The sequence below is a fragment of the Ursus maritimus genome, unplaced genomic scaffold (assembly GCF_017311325.1).
Source record: "Ursus maritimus isolate PB19 unplaced genomic scaffold, ASM1731132v1 scaffold_9, whole genome shotgun sequence".
Classification (NCBI taxonomy): domain Eukaryota; kingdom Metazoa; phylum Chordata; class Mammalia; order Carnivora; family Ursidae; genus Ursus; species Ursus maritimus.
In genome coordinates, this window is record NW_024427107.1 from 65,862,023 (window position 1) to 65,878,095 (window position 16,073).

General features: G+C 48.8%; 1 long non-coding RNA gene across 1 annotated transcript in view; it reads left to right on the forward strand.

Annotated features, from left to right (window-relative positions):
- Positions 1-16,073, forward strand: part of LOC121101742 — a 36,368-nt gene that overhangs the window by 1,224 nt on the left and 19,071 nt on the right. The window contains exon 2 of the long non-coding RNA XR_005833776.1: positions 6,365-6,555. This is a non-coding gene — a long non-coding RNA (uncharacterized LOC121101742). The remainder of the gene's footprint in view (positions 1-6,364; positions 6,556-16,073) is intronic.

Genomic DNA, 16,073 nt, shown 5'->3' on the forward strand with positions numbered 1-16,073 from the left:
CCCCCCCCCCACCATGAGAGAGAGAAGGGAGGGTCAGGGAAGTGGGGAGGGACAAAGGGAGAGAGGGAGAGAGACAGAAAGAGAAAAAGGAGGAGGAGGAGGAAGAGGGAATAAGAGAAGAGCAGAGAAGGGAAGCCCTGTGAATGAGAACCAACATGAGAGCCGTGCTTGTCTTGAGGGGAAGCCCTGTGAAGGGCTGCCTTCAGCGAGGCACCTGTTGGCTTCCTCCCCGTGAGATGCCTTTAACGAAATGTGTGACTTTGGGGAAATAGATTCCTTCACCAAGTCTCCACGGGGATGGGGGAGCAGAACAGATTCAGAGCTTCCAAAATTTACTAGGCATAAGAATATTCCAGAATACTTGTTACGATACAGCTTGCGGGGCCCCATCCCAGAAATTCCATTTCTGACAAGGTCTGGGGAGGAGCCAGGGAATCTGCATTTCTTTTTTTTTTTTTTTTAAGATTTTATTTATTTATTTGACAGAGATAGAGACAGCCAGCGAGAGAGGGAACACAAGCAGGGGGAGTGGGAGAGAAGGAAGCAGGCTCATAGCGGAAGAGCCTGATGTGGGGCTCGATCCCGTAACGCCGGGATCACGCCCTGAGCCGAAGGCAGGCGCTTAACCGCTGTGCCACCCAGGCGCCCCGGGAATCTGCATTTCTAACAAGCTCCCAGGTGAGTCTGCTGCTGCCACTTGGTCACAGACACACCACCCCACACACACACACACACACACTTTGAGTGTCCTGGGGCTGGCTGATCGTGAATGACCCTGCCGTTTCTGGCATCCACGATTCAAGGAACTCCACAGCTGCTGGTCCTGGAGAGCTGTGCCGGGTGCTAGGGGTATAAAGATGCACAGGGCAGGGTTCCTGCCTGCTGGGTCTAGCAGTCTCGGTGAGGAAACAGGCAATACAGGGAATTTCATTACCACGCAGGATACACAGGCGGCTGCCTGCGTGGAAGTCGGGTAGGGCTTCAAGGACAACGGGGCTGGGTGCAACTTTGGGCCTAAATTGTCACTAACCAAGAGGTCATGTGAGGGCATGACTTCTGGGCAGAGGGCAGCATACGCTGCTTGCAAGAGTCCACAGAGAAAGCTTTGGCTCCGTGCTCACTGCACGAGGTGTGGCGTTAGTGCTGCTCAGAGTGACATTCCTGCTCTGCTATCCCAGAGCTGCCAAGCATAGCTGTAGCTCGGCCATCCCCCTGGAGGGCCCTGGGGAAGCAGGGAGGGAGCTCCGGCGGCTGGTGCTCCTGGGGACCACAGTGAAGTACGATATATACATGTAATATATATATTACACACAATATTATATGCACGTGGAATATATACACACGTGCACGGAGTGGAACCTCATTATTTGTGGATTCGGTATTTGTACATTTGCCTACTGGCTAATATTTGCTTGTAACCCTCAAATCAATACTCGTGGCCCTTTCAGCCATTCAAGGACATGTGCGGAGCCGTGACAAAACTGTGGGAGGATGCTCTGACTTTGTCTTTCAGCTCTTGTCCTGGAAACCAGGGTCCTTTTTGTAGCCTGTCAGTACCATGTTTTGAGCATCTTGGTGCCTTCCCCTCCCTCTCCGCCTGTGATTTCGCCGTTTAGAATGGCTCCCAAGCCGGTGCCTGAGCGCTGTCCGTGTTCGGGGGCACAGAGGCTGTGATGTGCCTTCTGGAGAAAGCAGGTGTGTGAGATAAGCTGCTCTCAGATCATGAGATACAGTGCTGTTGGCCGTGAGTTCGGTGCTGATGAATCAACAGCATGTATTGAATAAGGTGCCTTTAAACAGAAACACACACAACAAGGTTTATGTCCGGATGGGTTGATGAAAGTGTTGTGGCCGGAGGCTCCCAGACCCTAACCTTTCATTTCCTCTGGGAGCAACGATGCGGCATTCACTAATTCAGTGTTCGTGGCAACTTTATAGAACATAATTACCATGAATAATGAGAACTGGTGTGTGTGTGTGTGTGTGTGTGTGTGTGTGCGCGCGCGCGTGCCCACACGCTTGCGCACTTGCTTGCTTCTGAGCAACAGTAAAGCCCCTGCCAAGTATTTCTATTGCTCAATATTACAAGTTATTATATTTAACAAGATAATTCAGAGTTGCAGCAAGAGTTTAGTAAAATCCAAGCCTAGATAGGTAAACTCTGGAAGCTCTCTTACCAATCCTATCTGCTGGCCATCCTCATCCAATTTAACCATTGCCTCTTCTGCCGAGATTTGAGCAAAAGGCGTTTTTCTATTCCTCCTGAAGGAGCTTCCATACGCACTTGAATTCGCAACCTCTCACCAACTTGGTTTAGACACCGATGTGCATCTAATGAAATTGGTGTCGCAGCATCCCTGGATGTGACTTCGGTACGGACTATAGGAAAATTTTATACTGGAGATTATTTTGCTTTCATCACTATGATTCTGACACCAACTTAGATGTTTTTTCTGACACCATCAAGCAATTCTCTGAGACACCAGGGTGTCCTAGAGTCTAAATTCTGACACTATCTGCTGCTCTCTGAGGTCGTGTCAGACTCCACAGACTGAGGGTTCAGTCCCACAAGACTGTCCCCAGTTCAGACGCCCGTTGCAAGTCCAGGCTGTCCCTGTGCTCTGACCGACTGGTTATAAATCAGAAGTTCCCATAATCCCCTCCTCGAGTTCTATAAATTTGCCAGGGCAGCTCACGTGACTCAGGAAACTGGGTTATTCACTGGATTGCTGGTTTATTACAAAGGATATTAAAGGATATGAATTAAGAGCCAGATGAAGAGACGCATTGGGTGAGGTCCCAAATGCAGGAAATTCTGTCCCCATAGAGTTTCTTGGGCCAGCAGTGTGTCCAGTGTTCTGGTTTACCAATCTGGAAGCTCTCCTACACCCTTTTTTTGGGGCGGTTTTATGGAGGCTTCGTTATATAGGCACGATTGATTCAATCATTGGCCATTGGCCACAGAACTCAACCTTCAGGCCGGGTCTCTTCTCGGGAGGTCAGAGGGTGGAGCTGAAGTTTCCAACCCTGGCAACCAGCCCCCAGCCTTAGGTGAGACTTAGGGGCTTTCCAAAAGTTACCTCATTTAACATAACAAAAGACACCTCGATCACCCTCTCACTTAGGAAATTCCAAGGGTTTTAGGAGATCTGTGCCTGGAACAGGGACGGAGACAAAAGTCTTTTTCTTATGAATCTCAATCACATTTGTGATGACTGTGTTTGGTAGACTGATTTAATTTTTGCCATGGAGGGAGAGATGGTACCTAGGCTTTGGGGTGCTCTGGGACCTGCTCCGTGGGCAGGGAGGGAAATAGGGCGCAGTGACCGTCCTTGCTGAAGCCGCTGGTGACCAAGCTGGGCCGGGACCCCTGCACCCTACGGCAGCCCTGTGCACCATGCCTCCGCCACCCTGCCTCTCACGTCTGGGTCCTGCCCTCAGCCCTGGCCCCTTGGCCATATCAGACCTTTCTGGCCTGCTTCTGAGAAATGTGCTGAGAACACACAAGGCCTCGTCAGGCCTTCACGGCATTGGACTTGGATGTCATTTCTCTGGGAACCAGGGCCGGGGGGCTCTGCAGCCTTCTTGGACTGTGAAAGCTCTGCCTCCCCAGGGACGGGCCTTGCTGGAGGGAGTCTTTGGGTGCTCCCAGGCCTCCGGACTCCTCCCCGTGGGTCCTTGCTGGCCAGCCTAGCGAGAGGAAGCACTGAGGCTGAAGGAGCGAGGCTGCTGGCTGCCATCCCACATAAACACGCTCCGTCACTGTAAATTATTTACGCACCATATGGAGGCTGGACAGGCTCCTTGATGGGGTGCGTTAATTAGAAGCCTGCGGATCCTGCCTTGGCCCAGATTCCTGGGGGCTGGGGGTGGGGGGTACAGAACAGTGGGGGGAGGCTGCTTCCTTCAGCTCAGCATCCCCCTGATAGAAACTTCAGTGATTCCTGCTTTTCCAGGATCACAGCTGAATGCTGTACTCGGCGTTCAAGGTCTCTTTTGGGCCAGACCTCCCACTCTTGCCCTCTGCTTCTACAAATGACAGCACTATTCCCACCGCTAGAACTTGCGTCACATGCTCCCGGAAACTCTTCTCTTTCTCAGCATCCTTTAAATCACAGATCCTTTAAATATGGCATCCTCCGCATGGCCTCCCCACTCACCCCCATGGCGGACAAGCGTTTTCCTCCTCACACCTGCCAGCAGAGCTCTGCACACTGTGTTACAAGTGCAACCTCTGGTTTGAATCAAGACTCCAGCTTCATCCCTTGCTGAGAGACCTTGGTTCCTTAAGGAGACCCTACAACCTAGGGGGTCTCCCTGAAGCTCTGGGGGTTAGATAGAGTTGATGCTGGCTTTTTATGGTACCGGGCACCCACAAATTCCACCACGGACACTCTCCCTTCTTCATTATTATTAATGTAGTATTTAGTTCCCTCTGCTGTAATCACTTCTTTTGTAAGCCTCACTCTTTCTAGACTCTGACCCACTGGAGTGCTGGGGCTTGGTCTTACTCATCATGAAACCTGCTTCTAGCCCCGTGCCTGGCACTTCGTAGGTGTCACATACAGAGTGTATACTCAGTAGCAGCACACGTGTGTAGTGACCAACATGTACTCAGTGCTTGCTCTTTGCTGGGCTGTGTCCTCGGCCCTTTACAGGCATTATTAACTCATTTACGAAGATGGTCTTACATGAGAGCTGTGATCAGTAGTCTCACTGAACGATGAGGAAACTGAGCATAGAGGAATAACTTGTGCAAGGTGACATATGCGTCCTGGACTAGAGATTCAAGCCCAGAGAGGTTTGAAACTCAGTAGTTCCACTGCGTCTCCTAGTTCGAGAACAGCGGTGCAGACTGGGGGTTCGGTGTTTGGTGCTCGGCACACAGCAGGTGTTTAGTGAATGGTGCATAAGTGTTTGGGGCCTTTGTATGTTGACTGCCCCGGCTAAAGGCAGGCAAGTCACACAGATCAGCTACTAAAAAACGCTGACAGTTCCTATTTGTTAAACTATGTCTAGAAAATGTTTTTCTAGCGTCTCCAGTCCTGTGTATCTTTTTTCCAGCTGGCCCGCTCTAGACCCAGCTCTTGACTTTCCAGAGAAGAGGAGCAGCCTGTGTTTCCCAAACCAGCTCCGGGTCACTCCCTCATTGCCATCTTTTCTTCAGGCTGCTATATCTCTTCCCTCTGTCTAGAACATTCTTTCTCCCTCTCTTCTGCCCTTCCCCACCGCCACTGTGATCCTATCTGGAAAACTCCTCCCATCCTTCAAGGTCCAGTTCACGCCTACTGACCTCTGGGAACTCTTGCCCAATTGTCATCCCCGTTCCTTGGTTCTCTCAAACTGAACACATGTCTAAATAATATATACCCAACAAACTGCTGACTGGCATGGGGTTTAGCTTCAGACACCTGGCTTTCCGGCTGGCTCTGCCACCCTGTGCAAGTCTCCCTGCCAGGGCCTTAGTTTCCCCATCTGTGAAATGGTGCAATCATAGCACCTACCTTGCAGAGCTTCGTGAGGTGTTCGTGGAAGAGCACATAGTTGTGAGATGTGGACTGAGTACGTGCCCCTGTACTTTTATTCTTCTAGAAGGACCCTCCATGCATCTTCCCGTCTCCAGTGCTCACTATAGTGCCTGGCACACAGTAGGTGCTCACTAAATAAAAATGCAATCCAAGTTCAACAAAGTAAGCATTTATTGGGCACCCACCATGTACCAAGTGCAAGATATGCAAAGATGGGTGGCAGCTAAAGGTCAGGGTGCATATACACAAACATAGCCAATGAAAGACTTGGAATGAAGACCAATGCGGCCCTTCCATTGGTTCATTTGTTCATCAAAGCATTTGTTGTTCCAGGCTCTGGGGAGACAGAGATGAATGGAATCCACTCTTGGTCCTCAAAGAGACATGACCGGGTCCATAAAACATACAACCGGGCAGATGATTGCTGTCCTAGAGTGTGCCTCGGGTCTCTGAGGACAGAGCCGCTGGACTGAGGCTCAGGGTGTAAGGGACAGGGGAGGGGAAGCTGGATGAGATGGGCAGTGCCTTTGCACCTGCTGGTTCTTTTGCCTGGGACACCTTTTCCCTCATCCTTCCTGTCTCAGATGGCGTGTCCTCTCCTCTGGCAGCCCTTTCGGAAAGCTGACTCCTCATCGCTCTATCACTGCACCCTGTTCATTTCTTCTCCAGCACTGACCATGGTCCCTAGGGAATGAAAAGTGGGCAAGGAAAAGGAACTAGCATTTTTTTAAATACCTACTATGTGCAAGACACAGTGCTCTTTACTTGACAAATGCTATTTAATTAATTTCCCCCAACGTTCCAGGGGTAATGGTATTCTTATCCTCATTTTGCAGACTACAAAAGGGGCTCCGAGAAGGCAAATGCGTTTGCCCAAGGTCCCCGGCCGGAGGTAGTGCAACGGGACTTGGAATCCAGCACTAGCGCCTCCCCACACCCATGCTGCTTTCATGGCACCGGGAGAGGCCAAGTGCAAGAAAGGAAATGGAATGACTCGTTTACTGCTTCAGGCATTTTCAGCCAACAAGTAAGTGATTTCCCTAATTCCCAGTCTGCTGTTAATACAGAAACTGGGCAGCTGGGAACCAGGCTGCAGAAAAACAGATTTCCTTCTTAACTCAGCAGCACCACCTGCAGGATATGAGGGAACACTGCAGAAATAATCAGAAGCAGGAGCTCAACTCTCTGCGGGAGGGGATCTTGAAGAAGGGACCTGAGACAGTATCTCATGCCTTTATTAAAAAGGAGCACATTGAGACTGAGAAAGGAACTTACTCAAAGTCACGGTGTTAGTGATGGCAAATGGGAAGCTGTACCTCTTCTGATTCCCAGTTCAGTACCCTCTCCCCACCCACTCCTTCCTTCTCTCCCTTTTCCCCATTCAATAAGCATTAATTTAGCACCTACTATGCCTTGGGCATATTTCTTCTTGTGGGTTATAAATATTGATGGCTAAAATTTGCCTTCTGGAATTATTGTTGCATTGATTAATCACCATTAACAACATACCTCATCATTACAACTAAGATATATTGACCATTACTATATATCAGGCTAAGATGTGATCTCAACTGATCCTCACAGGTGAGGAAATTAAGGCTTAGGGAGGGTTGGGAACGTGCCTGGCATGGTTTAGTAAGTTGTGCAGCTGGGATTCAAACCCAGATCTTTCTGACCCCGGAGCTAATGATCTTAACCACTATGTTCTATTTATTCTTTAAAGTATCTAAGGTTAGTTCAAGGAGTATCCATACTCTAATTAGGATTTTGCTCCCATTTCAAATAATTACTTTTTTTTTTTTTTTTGTCTAAGAGTGGTGCTGACTCTCTCCTTGAATTCGTTGCTTCTTAAATCCCTGGGATTTTTATATTAAGGTTCTTTTATATTAAGGTTCTACTCTGTACCAGGCACTGTTGTAGGGGCCAGGGACACAGAAGCGACTGTAACTCAGCTAAAAGCTCATGGCTTTGTAGGTGTCAGCCTCAATACAAGGCAATTGGCAAGCTTTGTTCTAATAGTAGCACTGCACAACTCCAGGGGGCACCATTCACATGCAACTGGTGGAAAATGGCACCTTTTGAATTGTGCAGCGCACTGCCTGTGTGGCCATATATGATGGCCTTGACCTAGCGAGATGGGAACAAGGGGCCGGGGCAAGGGGTGAGGGATGGGGAACAATCACTTCCGCCTCTGCAGAGTGTGGAAGCTTCACAGTCAAGGGCACTGGCATGTGAATGTGTATAGACTTTGATTTCCTGTCCTCTTCAACTGGGAGGTAGTAGAAGGTTTGAGGAAATACATCTCTGCGTTTCAACTAACGGAGCAGAAAATGTATTTCAGTTTCCATTTCTCCATTAGCTACCAAGTTGCATTTCATTTTAAGTTCCCAGGAATTTTGCCCTTGTTCTAATTTTTGGCTGGATGGGTAGTTCTTCTCTTTCGGGTGGTCGGTTCCTGGAATTGGAGCTCACCAGCTGCAGGTGGCATGTGTAAGCCAGACGATCGAGTGTGGGCAACCTGACAACCATTTGAGGAAATCTCTGCCCAACCGGAAGGGAATGAACTCGCTGCAGCCCCTGAGCAGGGAGTACTCATTTCACAGAAAGCAGCACTGTCTTCTCTTCCCCAGTCCCTAGCGCCCTCACCGCCTAAGAGCCCTTTGTCTGCCTTTCTTGCACATTTCACTTTAACTGACAGTATGAAAACAAAAGGATTTTTTTTCATTTTCTAAATAGAAAATCATTCTAGAATGACTATACTTTTCCCCAATGCCCCTCCTGAAGTTGTTAATTCAGACCCCACTAGGGAGAGCATGGTTGGGGGGGGGGCGGTGAGAAACACAGGATTGAGTTGGCTCCAAGGGCGCAAAGGTGTAAGGGACAAAAAAAGAAAGAAGAAGATGTACTTTCAGCCCTCCGGAAGCCCCTCGTCCCATTGTTGCTGGCCCTGCAGACACAGGAAAAACACTACGGGAAAAGGACAGGGTGGTGAAGGAGAAGGCCCTGCTCACCAGACAGGCAGAAGGCAATGGCGGAACAAGGAGAAACATCAGCTGGTGTGGCAGAGGGAGGAGATGAGGGAGAGCTCTCTCTGCTGCTCTGCCCTGGGAGGAGAAAGATGCTGATCAGCTTTTGGATTTCTCATTAATTCCAAGGAGGAGGGTTCCTATCTTTCATGTCCTGAGTTAACTAGGCATTCAATAGCCGGTCTGGGAACAGAATCAGCCAAGATAACCTTGTTTCTGTGGGGAAATGAATTCTATGGTCCACACAACTGTCTTAGAAATCAACTATTGGAACACATCTCTTCGTCGAGTTGAAGGGCCTCTGCTGTTCGTCATTGTAAAGTTTCATGTTGTGAAAAGAGCTACGAATTCAGATGATGGGGTTCACGGCTGCCCCATGCCAGCTGTGTCATGTTCTTGGTCAAGTCACATCATTTTCTTCTTTGGGATCTTGCCTGTAGAATGAGCGCCTGGACCAGATGAATTCCCATGCTCTTTTGGGATCTGAGTCTTTGGGACTGTGAGTCTCTCATTATGTAACTTCCATTTCTAGCATATTATTGCATTTCTCGCTGAATAGAGAGCTTCTCTGGCCCAGGGTTTGTTGGCTCCAGATCCATTTGTCACTCCCGTGTCCATTGGTTTCTGGCTTGGCCCAGCCAATGGGAGGCAGCGGACCATTGTTGAGGGGAGTCAGGAAAGGAGAAACCAGGGTATTTCTCCTCCCCTCTGCCTTCAGAGGTTGCGTTTCTTTCCTTGACTCTGGATCCCACCAGGGTTATAGGGTGACCTCAGGACTTGGTTTCCTATGACCCTGTCTCCTCCTCTGTCCCTCCAGCTATGGGGCAGTAGTGACTTCCTGCTGCTATTAATTTCTGGGTTGCCTCATTGTTTCCTGGTGGGTTTTCAGCCCTGTGTCACCTGTGTAACCCACTCCCCACATTAATTTCCTCTTGTTCCAAATACGTAGAGTGGTTTCTGTTTTCCTTGGTTGGACTTTGAGACATTCAAACTTTTGTTGGTTTTACCTTACAACAGCCAGCAATAAAGATGATAATGATACTGTGGAAGATTATAACCCCTTACTTGGTATATAACCTCACATATTACAAAGCTTTTACTCGGGTTCTATAATTTTAGCCTCATAATAACAGTGTGATGTAAGAAAGGCATTTATCATTAATTCCACTTTGCAGAAGAGGAAATGATCTCACTGAGTAACACAGCTGGTAGGTCTTGGGACAGCTGAAACTAAAACCCAAGGCTTTGGTGTCTCATCTAACCCCCCCGCCTTGTCCTACTTTTCATCATTATCCCACCTACCCCATTGGAATGGTGTCTTAATGCTGCTTCTTTAGGATGGCATTTTCTGAGTGTGAGGCACAAACCATCCGTTGAGGTTGTATTCGTTATCTATTGCTGTGTAACAAATTACCCCATCACTTAATGGTTTAAAACAGTATGATTTGTTATTTTGGAAACGTAGGCATTAATGCTCCCCTCTATCCCACATTTTCTGGGCTGATTGTTCCCCCCAGGACTGGAGGAGTGGGTTCAGCCTGGGAGGGCTTTGAGGTTGTACTTTTCAACAATTTGAGCTGGAGTCTGGCTGCGATGTGATGAGGAGGAAGGTGGGTGGCTGATATTTGCACTGTGCAGCACTGGACATATAGGCTTCTGCCCTTGGCAAACCCTGCAGAAAAAAAAAAGAAAAAAAAAAGCAGCTTCTAGCTAAGGGACTAGGCCCAGGGGTTGAAGCATAAAGTTATTTGTATTAGAATCATTAAACAGGAAGGACCACTGTGTCTTTCCCTCCATCTGTATCCTTCACCGAGTGTCTGGTGTACAACATCGCACTAGAACGCAAGAGGATCCCTGCACTGTGGGGCTTACAATATCATCAGAAAGAAAAAACTAGTTTGTCTTCTTGAGTCCCCAGGGATGCCAGCCTTTGGGGAGGCTCAGGGTCTGCCCAGCCATCACACCCGCTGTGTCGTCAGTCGTCAATAAATATTTATATTTCCCCAATGCTCACCTTGTGTCTCTTACCCCACTGTCTAGGGTTCCCTGCCTAGGACCTCACCTCCGTTATTTCTGGAAGTCCCAGGGGCCGGTTCCTGTGTACATTTGAACTCTGTCCTTCTGGCTCCAGTCTTCTGTTTACTCTCCTTCTTCTCAGCTGTAGCTTTCTGCTCTGATGAGCACGGCCAAGCTTTGGAGGTCCTTGCCAAGGCCATGCTGGCTGGTATCTGTGGTGGGCCACTGTCTCTCTCTAGCGTCACAGTGTTCCAGGCTGACCCAAGGAGAATGCCCATCTCTGTTTGCATCTTGTCTGCTCACCTGTGCCCAAGAGGGGCCACCCTGCCTCTCAGTAGCTCACTGAGATTTTTAGGAAATCATTCTGGTTTTTTGTTTTGTTTTGTTTTCTACTGTTTCAGCTTCTCCTCTCGTAGGTTCTTATCTGAGCTCCAAGGCAGGTGTGAAGAGGCATATCGGGAAGCTTCTGAGCCACTCACTCGGGTTGTCTCTACTTTCCCCCGTTGCTCCACCTCCCCCACTAGAACAGTGCTTAACACGTTCCCTTCGGATTATATTTTCAAAGTGTGGGTGCATTGTTTGAGGGTGTGCTAGTCACCTATTGCTGTGCAACAAGTTTCCCCAACACTGAGTGGCTTACAGCAGCATCAGTTAGTACCTTACAGTTCTCCTGGGTCAGCAATCCAGGAGAGGCTTAACCGAGCCCTCTGGCTCTGGGTCTCTCAGATGGCCGGCTGGACTCATCCTAAGGCTCGACCGGGAAGGACCTGCTTTCTAGCTCACTCATATGGCTGTTCGTAGGATTCGGTTCCTTGTTGGCTCTTGTGCTGGGGGCCTCCGTGCCCCAGGAGTTGCTGGCTGGAAGCCCTCCTTGGTGCCTTGCCACATGGGCCCCTCCACAGAGTATCTCCCAGCAAGGTACTGGCTTCATCATAGTGAGCAAGTGAGAGACCAAGAAAGAACACACACAAGATAGAAGTCAGTCTTTTGTGACCTTCGCTTGGAGGTGACATCCGTCATTTTTGCCAAGGTGTGTTAATTAGACACAAGTAACTAGATACAGGTGACACTCAGGAGGGGATTACACCAGGGTTGAATAGCCAGAAAGGAGAAGCACTGAGGACCATCTCAGAGCCTGTGTACCATGGACGACAGGGGTGGGGTGAAATTAATTTTGCTGTTGAGCATATTATGATTAAAAACAATCCGTCATTAGCCATTTATTTTAAAGTGTCGTAAAAAAAAATGTTACTACTGGATGTTATTGCCAAAGAAGAGCTAAGTGAAAAAAAGGGGGGTAGTCAATTAAAGGAAAAATATGAATTACAGGTGGTTTTCAAGTGTGATTGACAGCAGGAACTGCGACTTGCTCCTAAGTGAGAGGATATGGCGATGGTGATGGGATGTCACTCTCATGATTAGGTCATATCATATAAAACTCTGTCATAACGTAGATTCTCCCAGGGGGCTCGATGAAGTAGATAAGCCAACATGGCAAGGAACTCAGGGTGGGCCCAAGGACCTGAGGATAGCCTCTAGCTGACAGCCAGCAAAAGGCCAGGACCCTCAGTGTGAAAACCACAGGAAATGAATTCTGCCAACAACCTGACTGAGCTTGGAGGTTGGTTCTTTCCCAGTTGAGTCTCCAGATGAGAATGCAGCCCAACTGGCATGTGGATTGCAGCCCAGTGAGACCCTCAGCACAGAACCCAGTTAAGCTGTGACTGAACTTCTGGCCACAGAAACTGTGAGGACACAGGTGTGTGTTGTTTTAAGCCTCTACATTTGTGGTAATGTGTTGCACAGCAACAGAAAACTAATGCACCACTCTAAGACACATGCGAAAATCTACGAAAACATTTCGGGGCATGGCAAATTTAACTACATAATTTTATTTTCAAATTGTCATGAGGTTCCACATATTTATGAAGTCTCCTCAAGGCCAAATTTAATAAGTCTCGATGGAAAAGAGAGACCTGTGAGCAGCATCTGTGGAGTGGAGTGAAAGGCACCTTTCTGATGGGGGCGCAGTATACAACCAGGAGAAGGTGGCTAATCAGAGATCATCGAGAAGGCACCTCGCATCAGCCGAGTGAAGACTTTCTGAGGACTGGGCAGGAAAAGGACTAGAGAATGTATTTATATTTTCCTTTCGAGTTTGTGATCTGGAAGGAGAAGGATAAAAGGGAATGGTGGGAAGTTGACATTGAGTGAGTCCAAGAGCAGCCGTGGGAAGTCTAATTAATTCACTTGTGAGCGCTTAGCACCAGCTGGCCAAGGCTCTGGGAGCACTCACATCACATCCGTGGCTGGGCCTAATATGACTAGCGAGTGAGGCCCTAGCCTTCAGTTAACTAGTAGCTGGTATTGAGGAGTCTGTGAAGACAGCCCCATGTTGCAATTGGGGATTTTATTCTCAGAGGTCTTCTGTATCATGTGTCATTGCCAATGTCTATTTAACGAGGTGGTAATCATTAAGTAATTTGTGTTATTTTAATGTAAAAACTATTTTTCATTGAAGAATTTGTCTTGGTTTGGGTTCCTCCAATGCGGACTCCAAGCAGGGATTTGGATGAGAGCAGTCAATTTGGAGGTGATCTGAGGAAGCTCCGTTTGGAGTGAGGAATGAGCCAGGGAAGGGAGGAAGCCAGTGAAGGAGCATGAGTGAGTCTGTTGCCATTGTGGGCACCTGTGACTCAGTTGTGCTGGGGAGGCTTTAAGAGGCAGTATTGGCTTATCTCAGAATTGCCCCACTGAGGGGTGAGGCAACTGGGGTATTTATTTACAAATTCTTGTCCTGTATTAGTTGAGGGTTACTCATGGAAGCTCTGTCTCCCTGGCCTGACCCGAGAGAGGGCCAAGTGCCCTCCTGTGGCCGAGAAAGAGCTCAGATCAAGAGAAACAAGGTTTTGGAGTAAGAAGGCAGAGGAGTGTATGAGAACTGTCACCACACCACAGGTGGCCCGTGGAATGGGCTGATGGGGTGAGGGCAGGACATTGGTGTGTATGAAGTGTAACCATAATATCCAAAGGGACTAACAACCAATAACAGGCCATGCTTTCTCAAACACATTGAACAACCAGGGCTCATTTAGAGAGATAGTCTTCTAGGTCACGAGACACCGTAAAACTGACTCAAACAAAGCCGCTGTTGGAGTCAGGGACCACAGAGGCACATGCCTCCTGGTGTCAGCGTACCAACCTTGGGCCTCTCTTTGTGGGTTGCCTTTAATGGGTTGGACGCTGGGCCCAATAATGACTAGGTAGCAATGGCAAGACCAGGGAGCTACAAGGCAGGACCCCAGAGAGAATTTTGAAGCTATGACAAGCTAGACCCGTCTCCGTGAGTCTTAGAATATTCTCACTATAGCAAGTATCCTTTGTATGAAGAGTTCTAAATCACTTCTCATTTAAAAACATGGCACGTCATTGAGATCATTAAGAGTAAAAATGAACTTCCTCGGTCCAGAAGGGAGGGCTTTGGCCAAATACTAAGATTTGGGCTTATGTCCTTAATATACAGCTGATGAACAAATAGAGAACGAATTACTTTTTGAGCTCAAGTCATTCATAGGATCAATGCTGTTAGTAATTGCTAACATTTATTGAGCGATATGCTGGGTTCTGGGCGACGTTCTTTATATGCCAGACCTCACTGAGTCCTCACAACCACCCAGGTAGAGAGGTAATCTGCAACCTCCAATCCACAGGTGTGGGGATGAGACAGTTAAGGAACTTGGAAGCCAGGTATGACTCTAGGAACTTCAGAAGAAGTTCTCTAAGATGGCTGCTACCATCGTGTGTGTCCTCTGAGATGGTTTGCGTCTCGGTGGGCCACGGAGTAACTGGGTTGTTATTGTCAGATCGGGGTCCCGGGTTTTAGAAAACGCTAGTGTGAGAAGACTGTCAAACTTCTGATGTTGCGTATGATAGATGCCAAGTGATTGTGTGCACCTGGAAATATCTGTGTGTGCTGAGTTGGTTTGGTCCCTGTGGACCACGTCACACTCTAGTGCTCAAGTGCGAAACTTCCCAGAAACAGTCCATCTTCCACAGAATGGGAGACTCTGCAGCAACAGTGTCCTGGGAGCAGGGTGACCAGGACGCTTACCCTGGGTTCCCCACCCTTTGCTGGCTGTTTGACTTGAGGCAAGGGACTTAGTCACCAGGGAACCTACTTTTCTCATCTGTAAAATGAGGATAATGAGACCTGACTCCTGCCTTCCTCTCAGGGAGGGCAGGAAGCTTCCTGAGATCACCTCATCAGAGCCTTTTGATCTGCTTGAAAGAATCCTCCTTAATTGCCCAGCCAGGCACTCGAGCAGCTGGGCGAAAGTTTTATGACCCAAGATTCCCACAGCCCATCATCCACACGCTCCCAGAGGCCCTCTGAGGTTTTCGATGAGAGATTCGGCTGGCAAACGTTCTGCCAGGCCATCAGCAGAGATTTCTCAGAGACTGACTCATGTAATAGGCGGTTTCCCAGGGGTGTCCTTGCCAATGCTTCCACTTATTTGTGTCGTATTTCTAAAGAGTTCCTATGTGCACATGGCAATTTCTCACCCTCCCCTGACGTGTCCACACAGTCACCTCTGGCATCACAGAGAGCGCAGTGCACCCACAAGGGCAGCTCTTGGCTACTTGGGCGATACAGCCTGGATGTGCACTCTGCTCTGTGGGTCCCATTTTGAAAAGGCTTCTTCAAGTGAATAGCATGTCCGCCTTCTCATTTCTCGTCCGGACCATCACAAAAGCTTCCTAAAGGGCCTCCCTGTCCCCAGTCCGGCTCTGTCTGTCACGCTGCAACCTGATCCGTAGGACACGCTGCTTCCCTCCTTGGGACCCATCAGCACTTCCCCCTTGGCCACCCAGGAGAAATGCAACGCATTAGCCTGGCATGGAAAGCCCTGCCCACACTCCCAACTCAAAACCTGGCCCTCGGTCTCCTTTCTTGTTTCATTTCTCATTTCTTCCTTGGTTGGCTCATTGATTCAGTTAACCATTCCACTTTATTTGCTTGCTGCCTCGTGTGCACTCTGGGGAGCCCAGTGAGACCCCCGTTCCCACGGAGCTCACAGCCTCGTGGCCGAGAGAGACACGCACACACTGGTGAGTGCTGTGCACTTTGATAAGCATCGTAATATGGGAAATGGGGGGTCTACAAGAACCTGTTCAAGGGCAGCCTACTTCTACCTGGGGTGAGGCTACTGCGTCTAGCAGTCAAGGGTGATTAAGGATGGCCACTGGAAGTGGAAATATGTGTCATCAAGAATGACTTAGATGTGAAAGAGGGTGTGGGGAGTTTGGGAGACTGACACCACCAGGGCAATTCGTGGCTTGGCAAGAAGCCCAGTTCCTGAAGGTTCTGATGAGTCTTGTCCAGAAGCCTGGACCTCACTCTGGAAGGAAAGGAACAAGCAGCAGGGAGGTGATGTGGTCACCACCCTCCTGACTCGGCAACCTGTCAGGTGTTCTCAGACTCCCGGGCTTTCACCAGGCCTCG